At 37.9% G+C, this 14,510-nt stretch overlaps 1 protein-coding gene across 6 annotated transcripts in view; it reads right to left on the reverse strand.

The window, feature by feature from the left end:
• FXR1 (FMR1 autosomal homolog 1) overlaps nucleotides 1-14,510 on the reverse strand; it is a 67,543-nt gene that overhangs the window by 30,842 nt on the left and 22,191 nt on the right. The gene's annotated exons all lie outside the window — the stretch shown is intronic.

A 14,510-nucleotide genomic window follows, 5' to 3' on the forward strand; every position in this document is an offset into this window, starting at 1 on the left:
TACAAGGCAGTTTCACATAGTGTAAAGCACACATCTTTAAGCTTCTGTCAACACTGTTCATCTCTGAGCATGGCATTCTGATGATTTACGTATCAGAAGTGAGGATAAGCTAGAACTTTAATAAGATGTATTTTAAATCTGGTATCAGTGTTGATAAAACGCTGAAATTAAGAATTGTTTTTAGAAAGTGATAAACCCTATTTTAAAATTCCTTCAAGGTATCACATTTAAATCCTTTGCTAAAGAACTTAGAAGTACTAAAGTCTATGATTAGTCACTCGGTTGTGTCTGACTCTGTGTGACCCCATGAACTGTAGAACATCAGGCTCCTCCCTTTATGGAGATTCTCCAGGCAAGAATATTACAGTGGGTTGCCCAGCCCTCCTCCAGGGGATCTTTCCAACCCAGCTCTCCTGCATCGCAGATTCTTTACCATCTGAGCCACCAAGGTCTAGCTAACAACAAAAACATTATTTAGTCCATCTAGCAGAGTAAGTTATCTTACAAAACCACCTATCAAAAAAAAAAAAAAAAAACCCTGCTATCTTATATACTCTACAATTATCAAGTGTTTCAAAATATAATAGATTAGAAAAGTTTCCATTGAGGATTAGAGCTGTTTCTTATGACACAGCTGCTTGATATATTTTCAATACATGGAAAATGAGGTGGGGAAGGGAAGGCTGGGAAAAGATGACCAATACACACCTACAAAATATTGACTAAACTAAGGCTGTCCCTACACAGGTGGGTGGAGATATCTACCCATCAATACATGTTAACAGCCATTTGTGAAATAATGCAAACAACTACTGATAGGCAAATAGTTTTGGAAAAGTCTGAAGCTTCTATCAAGATGATGTGAAAGTAACCTTGGAAGTGGTGGAATTACTGGAACTAAAAATAAATAAGCCAAAATTTCATGTTCAACTTTAATGTATACCATGGTTAGAGAAAAGTTATGAGGGGGGAAAAAAGCACATTTACCACAAAGCTTCAGTGAACTCAATTTTAGCTTTTGCATTTCTCATATACATTTCATGACTATCCTTTCTTACAGATCTTGCAAGAAGATAAAAGACACTTCACCTTTTTTTAGAATAGAATAAAACTCACTGCAGTTACTATATGTATTCAGGGGAAAAATGAAAGTCAAAGTGTTAGTCGAGTTGTGTCTGACTCTTTACGACTCCATGGTCTGTAGCCTGCCAAGCTCCTCTCACGGAATTCTCCAGGCAAGAAAATTTTCTTCTCTAGGGGATCTTCCCAACCCAGGGATTGAATCCAGGTCTCCTGCATTGCAGGCAGATTTTTTTCTACTACTAGCACCACCGAGGAAGTCCCTTCTAACAGATCTTCCAAAAAAATAAGACACTTTACCTTCTCTTAGAATGGAATAAAACTCATTGCAGTTATTGTATGTATCCAGTGAACCCTTACATAAATCTAAGGTAGAGTCCAGGAACCTTATTTTTCCTGTATCCTAAATATTCAATACTTTGATATCTTCTTTGACTAGAAAGGAAAAGATGATAAATGCACAAAATGCAATGGATTAGTCAATCCAATTGGTTATATGAAGTGGTGTAATTATAGCACAAAGATGATAATACTCAGGATTCTCTGGTTGCTCAGCAGTAAAGAATCTGCCTGACAATGCAGGAGACATGGGTTTGATCCCTGGTCTGGGAAGATACCCCACATACCTTGGAGCAACTAAGCCCACGTCTTTCAACTACTGAGCGCACGTACTGCAACTGCTGAGGCCTGTGTGCCTAGAGCCTGTGCTCCACAATGAGAGAAGCCACCGCAATGAGAAGCCCATGCACCACAACTAGAGAAAAGCCCAAGCAGCAATGAAGACCCAGCACAATCAAAAAATAAATAATTTTAAAAAATGGCAATACTCAATTCCAGTGATCCCCAACCTTTGGGCACCAGGGATGGGTCTCATGGAAGACAATTTTTCCACGGACTGGGGGTAAGGGGAAAGGTTTTGGATGATTCAAGTGCATTACATTTATTGTGCACTTCATTATTATTACATCAACTCCACCTCAGATTACCAGGCATTAAATCGCAGAGGTTGGGGACCCCCGAGCTCTAGTCAATAAAATCAGAAGCCATCAAAAATTCCAAAATACAACTGACCCTTGAACAACAAAAGGGTTAGGGGCTCATTCATCCTCTATGGGATTGAAAATCAAGTGTTAACATAGCCACCCCTCTATATATAGTTCCACATCTGCAAACTCAACCAACCGCTGATCATGTAGTACTACCATATTTTCTATGAAAATATGAAAACAATCTGAGTGGGAATTCCCTGATGGTCCAGTAGTTAGGACTTTACACTTTCAGTGCCAAGGGCCCAGGGAGTTCAATCTCTGGTCAGGGAACTAAGATCACATAAGATGTTGGGGGGAGGGTGGGCAGCAGTGGAGTGGGTGTGTGTGGGGGGGGGGGGGGGCAGGGGTGTAGGATCTGAGTTTAAATGGACTCATGCAGATCAAACCCATGTTGTTCAAGTGTCAACTGCATTCTAACCTAAATGCATTGATGCATTCTGAGAATTCCAGGGTAAGATGAAACAGAAGATAAACTAGAACTTACAGAGACAGACTTTAAATGTGGTATCAGTATTTATTACAAGATGTGTATGTTCTGGGTTTATACACGATAGCTGATGATACACAGAAAACTTTGCTCATTTTAGGTATGTGTGTGCTAAGTCACTTCAGTCACATCTGACTCTCTCTGACCCTATGGACTGTAGCCTGCCAGGCTCCTCTGTCCAAGGGATTCTCCAGGCAAGAATACTGGAGTGGGTTGCCATGCCCTCCTTCAGAGGATCTTCCCGACCCAGGGATCAAACCCAAGTCTCTTTAAGTCTCCGGCATTGGCAGGCAGGTTCTTTATAACTACAGCCACCAGGGAAGACCCACTGTCTTCAACCCTATGTTTAAATGCTTATTAAAATATCTAATAATGCTGATCTTCACCACCCTTTTATTCTTACTTCTGTAAATTTATATGTAAAATGACTTAAAAATACAAAAAATTTGTAAAAATGGTCCATCAGACCCAAATGGTAAATTATGACTACTTCCCCTAGTATGAAAATTAAAGAAACAAAAAGAAAACCTTGAAAACAAGAAGCACCCCTTCCAACTGCTACCTGAGAACGGCAGGTCAGCTAAACAGACTGATGGACCTTTTGTTGATCCATAGTGGATGGCTGCCTCAAGCTTGAACGCTGAAAAACGGGTCTTAAAAACACCTGTTCTATTTCTATTTTCACCAAAGAATAACTGTCTAGAATGACTTCCTATGTAATTTTACCTACAAAAAAAGAGAATAAATCATTGTGGACTGCCTTACAGCTTTCTTATTACATTTTATTCATCTCTGTAAATTTCATTAATAACTGTATCCCTGAAAGACAAAGCCACTCTCATAAAGCAAAATGAATCTAAGTTCCTGAGGTTTAATCAAGGTGCTATGAATTTGCCTCCACTTTAGTGCTGTGAGTCAAATCACATACTTCACAAAATGAACAGTGTACTCAACACAATAAAAACTCATTTTAAAAACTCAGCATTAAAAACGTGCCCTAGTGTACTATGCCCAAAATGCTGATTACTGGATTTATTTATGCCTATGTCACTGGAGTAAGAGCACCTCATAGAAATTCCCTTATTTCAGATTTCAATTCACTTAAATCTCCAAACTATCCCAAAGAAGCATTTCAAACTCTAAGGCAACGGCCCTCATTTCTCTAATATTTTAAGTTTCTTCAAATCTAAGAAAGAGCTTTAGAAAAGCAGAAGCCTAAGGGGTGCCCATGCGACACCTAAAAACACAATAGTAACCACACTGAAGAAGGTTACGGTTTCATGGAATAAAATTCCAAAAGTCTATACTACCCAATTCAGTATTCTTTCTACCAAATTAATTCAAGTCAAACCTTACTGGCCTCCAAATTCTAGCACACAACCAAATTATGACTTAAATAGCATTCCATTCCAGATCCTAATGTGATCAACTTAATAATTCAAGTTAATAATGTTCAACAAGGTCTTTCAAAGTTATAACCAAATAGAAATAATGTGAAAACCGAAGTAGAGAATTTTTTACCCAGTTTTTATCAAGTTCTAAATGCTGTCAAGCATTAAAATTAAACATATGAACAAAAAATACTTAATCATAATGAAACTATTTTACAACTACATGAAAAACATTTGTTGACTACTGTTCACATCTATTTCATCTCATTACAATCTATGAATAGAAAATGTACATTAGGAAAGCAAGTTTAACATCTAGAAAACACTAATGTGCTTTATCTACTTACACAACAGTATGATCTTATTAGTATTTGTGGCTGATACTTTAACAAATCATTCCCTCCAAAGAAAAAGATGTAAGTAATAAAGAATAAATTCATTCATCCTTTGACATATAAGCATTTCCAACCACAAAGACTAACAATGCTGACTTGGTATTATGAGAAAGACTGACTCTAACTAAACACAGCTAAAATTTCCAAAGTTGGTCCAAGAACCAAACTGATACATTTTTAAAAGAAAGATAGAGGACTTCTCCTGGTGCTCCAGTGGTTAAGAATCCACCTGCCAATCAAGGGGACAGGTTTGATTCCTGGTCCGGGAAGATTCCATATGCCTTGGGAGCCTGTGTGCCAAAACAACTGAGCCCTGCACTCCAGAGCCAGCCCTCAGAGTGCAACTACAGAAGCCCGCCTGCCCTAGAGCCGGTGCTCCTCAGCGAGAGAAACCACTACAGTGAGAAGCTCAAACATGCAACTAGAAAGTAGCCCTTGCCTTCTTCAACTAGAGAAAGTCTACGTGCTACAATGATGACCCAGCACACACAAAAATAAAAGTCATATATTTTAAACCTTTTAGAAAGGCAAAATGTAAATTATACATGTATATTGTAATTTTTATATGAGTAAAATATTAAATTTTTTAAAATGTACAGTAAAGGGACATCCCTGAAGTCCAGTGGGTTATGACTCAAGTGATTCTACTACAGCGGTGCAGGCTGGATCCCTGGTTAGGGCTCTAAGACTCCGCATGCCACATGGTAAGGTAAGGGAGTATCCTATCAAATTATTCTTACTCCTTTTACCAACTCTTTCAAGGGACTTACCACAAGATTATAACTAAATTATAAATATGCATAACGTCTATCTGCCATAAAAGACGGAAGACAAGGTATATGTCACAAGAAGAAAAACCTGTTATTCTGTATTTCAACCAGACTTCACAATTCCAAAAGAAAAAAAAGTTTTTAAATATCAAATATGTTAAATCCAAGAGGAAAGACTTAAGTCTTATAAAATTACATATTAGCTTGATATATCAGGCTTCCTATGTAACATGTTTATGTGTCATTAACTTGCTAAATAAGGTAATAAAAACAAAGCATCTCACACATGAACTCACTGGGAAAACACTTTTTCTACTGGCTTTTCAATATGCCAGAACATACCATATATCCAGCTTAAGAGAACCTAAGGAACTCCTCATTTTCCCATCATCTCCAACTTTACGAGCTGAGAATTATTTTTTTGGGCAATCTTTTTTTTTTTTTTCCATGCCACATGGCTTATGGGGTCAGCTCCCTGACCAGGAATCAAACCCAGGTCCGCAGCAGTGAAAGTGCAGTCTTAACCACTGGACCACCAGGGAATTACCAATTTTCTTAGCAATCTTTAGTTAGCAAAATCAACTGTTAAGGAAATATTTAATCAAAAAAATTAATTACAAGATTAGAAAGATTTTAAAATATACGCCATTACTGTTTAAGAAATCAAATACAAAGCCACTAATTAGGTTTAAAAAAACAATTTTGAATCTTAAGACTTTTCAAAACCAACTTTCTAGTATCAGTCATATAGTGTCTTCTTGAGGCCATTCCTAGACACACTAACTTATGTTTTATAATTTCATGTAAACCTCATAGGCTGGTTGAAAAGGCAAATCTGAAGGAACCAAACATGTTTGTAAAGTGGTAAAATTTTAGAGTAAGCCAGGTGAAATTGTGACCTGACCGACAAGAATGTAAAGTTCAGATGGCTGAATTTTTTCAATTATCATTTTTAAACAAAAGTATAGCTGATTTACAATACTGTGTTTCAGATGTACAGCAGTGATTCAGTTTTGTGTGTATATACATACACACACACACATTTTTTTTCAGATTGTCATCATAGGGTATTACAAAATACTGAATATAGTTTCCTATACTATACAGTAAATCCTAGTTGTTTATTTTATATATAGTAGTGTATATATGTTAATCCCAAATTCCTAATTTATCCCTTCCCCATTCCCAACCGGTAACCCTAAGTTTTGTATGTCTGTGAGTCTGTTTCATAAGTAAGTTCATTTATGGCATATTTTAGATTCCACATACAAGTGATATCAAATGTGGAATTCCCTGGTGGTCTAGTTTAAGACTTTGCACTTCCAATTCAGATGGCATGGGTTCAATCCCTGGTTGGGAAACTAAGATCCCACATGCTGTGCAGCAGTCAAAAAATAAAAAAAAATTTTAAGTGATATTAAATATTTGTCTTTGGCTTACTTCACTAAGTACGATAATAATGTCTAAGTTCATCTATGTTACTGCAAATAGCATTATTTCATTCCTTTTTATAACTAATTCTCTGCTGTACGTATATACATACTGATGTGTGTCTAAGTGTGCACAAATACATATGCATATATATAACTCCATTATCGTCTTTATCTACGCACCTATCAAAAGACACTTGGGCTGCTTCCACATCATGGCTACTATAGTGTTGCTATGAACAATGAGGTGCCTATATCTTCTCAAATTAGTTTTCTCCAAATATAAGTCCAGGAGTGGGATTGCTGTATCATATGGTAGTTCTATTTTCAGTTTTTAAAAGAGCCTCCATAGGGGATGCACCAATGTGAATTCCCGCCAACATGCAGTAAGGTCCCCTTTTCTCCATACCCTCTGTTTCTTCTTGATGTGTGCTCAGTCATGCTAGACTCTTTGCAATCCCATGGACTACACCAGCCAGGGTCCTCTGTCCATAGAATTCTCTAGGCAAGAATACTGCAGTGCGTTGCCATTTCCTTCTCCAGGAAAACATCCCAACCCAGGGATCAAACCCAAGGCTCTTATGTCTCCTCAACTGGCAGGCAGGTTAACACTAGTGCCACCCGGGAAGCCCATACCCTCTTCAGTATTTATTATTTGTAAACTTTTTGATGATGGTCACTCTGACCAATGTGAGGTGATATCTCATTGAAATTGTGATTTGCATTTCTCTAATAATTAGCCACACATTGATGGTGTGGGAACTCACCTAGAGCCAAATACCCTGGAATGTGAAGTCAAATGGGCCTTAGGAAGTATTACTATGATCAAAGCTAGTGCAGGTGATGAAATTCCAGCTGAGATATTTCAAATCTTAAAAGATGCTGCTGTTAACAGTGATGCACTCAATACGCCAGCAAATTTGGAAAACTCAGCAGTGGCCGCAGGACTGGAAGAGGTCACTTTTCATTCCAATCCCAAAGAAAGGAAATGTCAAAGAATGTCCCAACTATTGTACAATTGCACTCATTTAACATGTTAACAAGGTATTGCTCAATTCCTTCAAGCGAGGCTTCAGACTGATGTGAAATGAGAACTTCCAGATGTACTGGAGAACTTTCAGATGGATTTAGAAAAGGCAGAGGAACCAGAAATCAAATTGCCAACATCTGCTGGATCATAGAGAAAGCAAGGGAATTCCAGAAAAACATCTACTTCTTCTTCATTGATTATGCTAAACCCTTTGACTGTGCAGATCACAACAAACTGTGGATAATTGTTAAAAGAGACAGGAATACCAGAACACCTTATCTGCCTCCTGAGAAACCTGTATGCAGAAGCAACAGTTAGAAGTGGACATGGAACAACGGACTGGTTCAAAATTGGGAAAGGAGTACGTCAAGGCTGTATATATACTGTCACCTTGGTTATTTAAATTCTATGCTGAATAATAAATCATGCAAAACACTGGGCTACATGAATCACAGCTAGAATCAAGACTGCCAGGAGAAATATCAACAAGCTCAGATATGAAGATGATACCACCCTAATGGCACAAAGCAAAGAGGAACTAAAGAGCCTCTTGACGAGGGTGAAGGAGAAGAGAGGAAAAGCTGGCTTAAAACTCAATATTCAAAAATCTAAGCTCATGAATCCAGTCCCACCACTCCATGGCAAACAGGGACAGGCTTTATTTTCTTGGACTCCAAAATCACTGTGGATGGCAACTGCAGCCATGAAATTAAAAGACACTTGCTCTTTGGAAGAAATGCTATGACAAACCTAGACACCGTATTAAAAAGCAGAGACATCACTTTGCTGACAAAGGTCCATCTAGTCAAAGCTACAGCTTTTCCAGCAGTCATGTATGGATATGAGAGTTGGACCATTAAGAAGGCTGAGTGCCTAAGAATTAATGCTTTTGAATTGTGGTGCTGGAGAATGACAGGGTAACAGGCAGGAAGGCCAGAGGTCCCCAAACGGAGGAAATAGGCTGCAAGTGTCAGACATGTTTTTTATCTCTCTCTCAAGGGGCAGAAGAAACAAACTAGTGTTACATTTTTTTCCCTTCTCTATACAAATTTAAAGAAGTTTCTCTTAAAGCTCTGTGTTGCCATAATGACAACTGGTTCCACCTGAACTTAACTTTTCTCTAACCTTGAGCCAATCAATGCATTTTTCTTAAGGAAATGTTTTGTCTTAAACTATGTTAATGTACTATGGGTTTACCTCAGACTCTGTCTTCAAGTCGGTTTCAACTAAAGGCTCAGAACCATCATAACAAACCAGTACGTTATACTTATACACTGTTCTCCTAATCTGTTAATGAAACTATGTATTTGTATGGGGATCTGCCTTTCTTCAAGATTCGTGGCCTGACATGACTCACCTGGTGGCAAGGTTATCTCAAAATGCATCTTACAGGTGAGAGGCCTGGTGCCATTCTCTTGAGTTTCAAGACATTTCCTTTCTTTAATTAGCAGACTGTTAGTAGCTATGTAACATCCAGCTAAAGACTAGCAGGGGGTACTCTTTCTGCCCCGTTCTGATGTCTATGTCAGAAGCTTTCTCTCTTTTATACTTTAATAAAACTTTATTACACAAAAGCACAGAAAGATCAAGCCTCGTCGCTGGCCCCAGACTAAATTCTTCTCCTCTGGAGCCCAAGAATCCCGGCATCTTACGTGGTTTAGCAACAACCTTTCAAGACGACTCCTGAGAGTCCCGTGCACAGCAAGGCAATCAAACCAGTCAATCCTAAAGGAAATCAACCCTGAATATTCATTGGAAGGACTGATGCTGAAGATGAACCTCCAATACTTTGGCCACCTGAGGTGAAGGGCCGACTCACTGGGAAAGACCCTTGATGCCTGGAAAGATTGAAGGCAGCAGGAGGAGACAACAGAGGATGAGATGGTTGAATGGCATCACTGACTCAATGGACATGAGTTTAACCAAACTCTGGGAAATGGTGAGGGACAGGGAAGCCTGGTGTGCTGCAGTCCACGGGGTCACAAAGAGTCGGACACGACTTAGTGACTGAACCACCAACACCATTCTAATGGCAGAAAGTGAAGAGGAAATAAAGAGCCTCTTGATGAGGTGAAAGAGGAGAGTGAAAAGGCTGGCTTAAAACTCAACATTAAAAACATTAAAATCATGGCATCTGGTCCCAAGGCTTCAATGGCAAATAGATGGGGAAAAAGCAGAAACAGTGGCAGATTGTATTTTCCTGGACTCCAAAATCACTGCAGATGGTTACAGCAGCCATGAAATTAAGACGCTTGCTCCTTGAAAGAAAAGCTATGACAAACCTAGACAGTGTATTAAAAAGCAGAGACATCACTTTGCAGACAAAGGTCAGTGTAGTCAAGCTATGGTTTTTCCAGTAGTCATACAGATATGCTAGCTGGACTGAAGGCTGAGTACCGAAGAATTGAGTCTTTCAAATTGGGGTGCTGGAGAAGACTCTTGAGTGCCCCTTACAAAGCAAACAGATCAAGCCCAGTCAATCCTAAGGAAAATTAACCCTGAATATTCACTGGAAGGACTGATGCTCAAGTTGAAGCTCTAATACTTTGGCAACCTGATGCAAAGAGCCAACTCACTGGAGAAGACCCTGATGACAGGAAAGACTGAAGGCAGGAGGAGAAGAAGGCAACAGAGGATGAAATGGTTTGATGGCATGACCAACTCAATGGACATGAGTTTGAGCAAACTCTGGAAGATAGTGAAGGACAGGGAAGCCTGGCGTACTGCAGTCCACAAGTTCACAAAGAGTCAGACACAACTTAGTGACTGAACAACAGTAATAATATTAGCTTACATAATAATAATCTGTATGTTGCCCATCAGTATGTCTTTTGGAGAAATGTCTTTTTAGGTCTCTGTCATACAGCTAGATTTTAGATAAATGCCTGAATAACTAATGAAAAACTCCCTCCTGTATCATTTATGTTCTAAGTCAATTAATAATGGCCAAACAAAGTCATCTTTCCGTTCTTCAAAAAGAAATGGTTCCTAGAGCCCTAAAGAATAAGAGTTGGTAATCTGGCACAAAACTGACAAGACCCTGTGAATATAGCATGATATATTAGAGAGAATAACATATAGGGCAAAAACTTAACCTGGTTATCAACTTCCTAAACCATCAGGCTATAGGAAACTTGGAAAGGTTAGTAAAGGTATTCACAGAATTTCGAAGAGGTCCTCAAGAAACTGTTATTTCAAACTGAGATAAGTGTTTATAAAGTCAGTTAGTTATGTATTTCATGGTTAGTGTCAGCTGCTGTTGTTTGGTCACTAAGTCATTTCCAACTCTTTTGAGACCCCATGTACTGTGGTCCACCAGAGGCTCCTCTGTCCATAGGACTTCCCAGGCAAAAATAGTGGAATAGGTTGCTGTTTCCTTTTCCAGGGGCTCTGCCCCACCCAGGGATCGAACTCACATCTCCTGCATTAGCAGGAAGATTCTTTACCACTGAGACACCAAGGAAGCCCGGTGCCAGCTGTTTTCACTGCTACTATAGTACTGACAACTAGCAGAAAGAGAACAGTGGCCAAAAGAAATGATACAAATGAGCTTACTTACAAGACAGAAACATAGACTTAGAAAAGGAAGATGGGTGGAAGGGGTAGTTAAGATTTGGGATGGACAGGCATACACCGGTATATTTAAAACGGATAACCAACAAGAACCTCCTGTACAGCACGGGAACTCTGTTCAATGTTGCGTGGCAGTCTGGATGGAAGGGGAGTTTGGGGGAGAATGGACACGTGTGTATGCATGGCTGAGGTGCTCTGCTGGACGCCTGAAACTGTCACAGCAGTGTTCATCTGTTATATTCCAGTACAAAATAAAAAGTTAAAAAAAATACACACCTAAATGCTATTTAAAAAAAGAAAAAAAGGGGCCACATCTGTAGAACTACTAAAATGGGTTATCTTGGAGGCCACACTGGGGAAACTGGCAGACCTGAGTAAGTAAAGAAATAAGTTCTTAATGGCCAAAGTCACTAAGCACAGACTGCCTGGGAAAAAACACAATATACAACAGGTAGAAGCTTACCCAAAAATGTAAACATATTTGACATAAAAAACTACATGGATCAAGAATAAAAACAGACAATAAACAGAACAAGCAGCTAACAGCCATAAAACTAATTTAAAAGACACTGTGTATCACTAGCATTCAAGGTTCACAAAATATAAAAGACAACAGCTTCCTTCAACCTTGTTTATGAAATTTTACATATTAAATTAATATTAATCCAGCCAGTCAATCTATGAGGAGCAAACATCTTCAGCATTAGCAAACTTATGAAGTGGTTATTCAAGAATCATTTCTGGAGGACAAAATGGTACATTTTGGTACTATCAATCACCAAGATTTAATACTACCATAGATGATGATTTACATAAGAACACTAAATCTGGCTTTGAGGTGGGGGCGGGAGGGGGAAATAAAAGCAAAAAAACTGAGTAATTTCAATGCTTTCTAATTATAATACATCTGTACCACCCAATACCATGGGGTGCTGAGGAAAATAAGGGTAAATCTGTATGTGCAGACAGGAAAATGTCTATGATACATTAATTAACTGAATACAAATATTTATAAATAAGGTGTATTCCCAATTTTTATAACTTAAAAAAAACACATAATATTCTTTATAAATGCGAAGAAAAAAATCTGAAGAGACTCAACTTTGGTAAATGAGATTTAAGCTGGGGTGGGCAGGTAAGCACATCAACATGCCTACACTAAGAGGGAAGTTCACTTGTTACCTTAGGGAATTCTGTATCATTTCACTTTTTATATGAAGCTTTGTGACTCTGAATGTAAAAGAGGTGGAGCTTACATAGTTATTTGGTTCAAAATATAAAGTACCAATAACCATAATTCTTAAACATTTCACATCCTAAGGATAAATTCCTAAACTCATGGTGGCAAAAACTAAAAATAAATAAATAAATAAATCAACAGGTGGCAAAATTAATTTTAAACTTTTCCTTATATGAATTTTCAAAAATTTCAAAGCACAAAAAAATTAAAGTAACAGTAACATCTTAATTCCAGACCACCATTCTCATATTTTTAAGGAACAAATTTTCCCAAGACCGAACCATAGAACAGAAAGTGAAATAAAACATTCTGTAATCATTAATTTCCAAACTATTCAATACAGTTTTGTATACAGTTGGCTGGGAGGTAGGGGGGCCCAAGCCATAAAGATGGTCCAGCGAATGGACAAGATCTTCCGAGACTGAGGAAAGCACAAAGTAACAACAATACCCTCAGCACTCTGCCAAGTTTTCCCTTTAACCTGAGCCTTTACACTACCAATAATTTTTTAAAATATGAAAAGCACTACTCACAGAACTGATCGCCACACATGTGGCACCCTGACACAACGAAGTTATAACCTGCTTTGAAAAAAGTGTTAGTCGTTCAATCATGTCCAACTCCATGGATTGTAGCCTGCCAAGCTCCTTTGTCCACAGGATTTTCCAGGCAAGAATACTAGAGTGGGTTGCCCATTTCCTTCTCTAGGGATCTTCCAGACCCAGGGATCGAACCCAGGTCTTCCACATTGCAGTAAGATTCTTTACCATCTAAGCCACCGAGGGAAGCCCATAATAGGCTTTGCTTTTGGTAAAAGCAGAAGAATGCATGCTTAGTCACTCAGCTGTGTCCAACTCTTTGCAATCCCATTGGCAATAATCCGCCAGGATCCTCTGGCCATGGGATTCTCCAAGTAAGAATACTTGAGTGGGTTGCCATTTCCTACTCCAGAGAAGCAGAAGAGTATTTGCTCTAATTACTTAGATCAAGTAATTAAAATCTAGGCAGAATTTTAGAATGTGAGTTAGGGGTTACAATCCTACAATCTGACTTCCTAACATAACATCTTCAATTAACTCAAAACAAAATTTACCATTTAAAAAGTTATGAAGCATAAAAGTGGCAAGTAACTAAATTAGTTCATATGCAAAGCACTCAGAACAATGTGTGGCACAAAGTACATAATGCTAAGTGTTTATTAAAACATTTATTTAAACAGCCGTTTCATCATTAAAGACTGACCTGTGTCCCCAGTTCTTCCACCCTAACCTACATAAACTAGGCACAAACAACATTTGAAAATCTATCTTTCAACACTATCAAGACAACTGTTTGTGAGAAATACAGTTAGCATATTTGAGCTCCTTGGAGGTATCAATTTCTTGAAAAATCAAAAATCAAATTTTCTCTCTCCAACAAATTCATACTTCTATTTCACAATTATTTCAAAATTTGTTACATAAGAGCAGACATATTAATCAAAAATAAATATATACTGAAGACATTCAGGAATTACTTACTAACTGAAAAAAACAAGATACAAAGAAATACAATTTTTATTTTTTAAAAGAGAGGAAAGGAAGAACCTGGGAATATGTAAACCATGAAATATAGGATTTTATCCCTAGCAAGTGATTTTGCTTTTTTCCCTTTTAAATCTTTCTGAATATTAGAATATTCAAAAAGGCAGTATGCTTATTACAACATTTCACATTGTTACAAATGAACTATATTAATGATCACTATAATAAAGGATAACTACTAACATTTTACAAAAATACTGAGGAAAACATTGAAGACGAAATAACTTGCAAAAAAAAAGGAAAATAATGACCAACATCATATAGTTCTCTCCACCAGATTCTGTGAAAAACAACTCAAATGCATTATCATCTTTAATTCTCAAATTATTTTTATTCTAGTGGTTAAAAAAACAAACTTGATCAGGGCTATAAAGCTAAAAACAGTAGCATTGAGACATTAATCCCAGTTCTGGCTCCAAAACTCAAGTACTGCTACATTACACAGACATTACCAATAGGAAGAAGAGAGAAAAGGAATTTAG

The sequence above is a fragment of the Odocoileus virginianus genome, chromosome 4, assembly GCF_023699985.2.
Source record: "Odocoileus virginianus isolate 20LAN1187 ecotype Illinois chromosome 4, Ovbor_1.2, whole genome shotgun sequence".
NCBI lineage: Eukaryota > Metazoa > Chordata > Mammalia > Artiodactyla > Cervidae > Odocoileus > Odocoileus virginianus.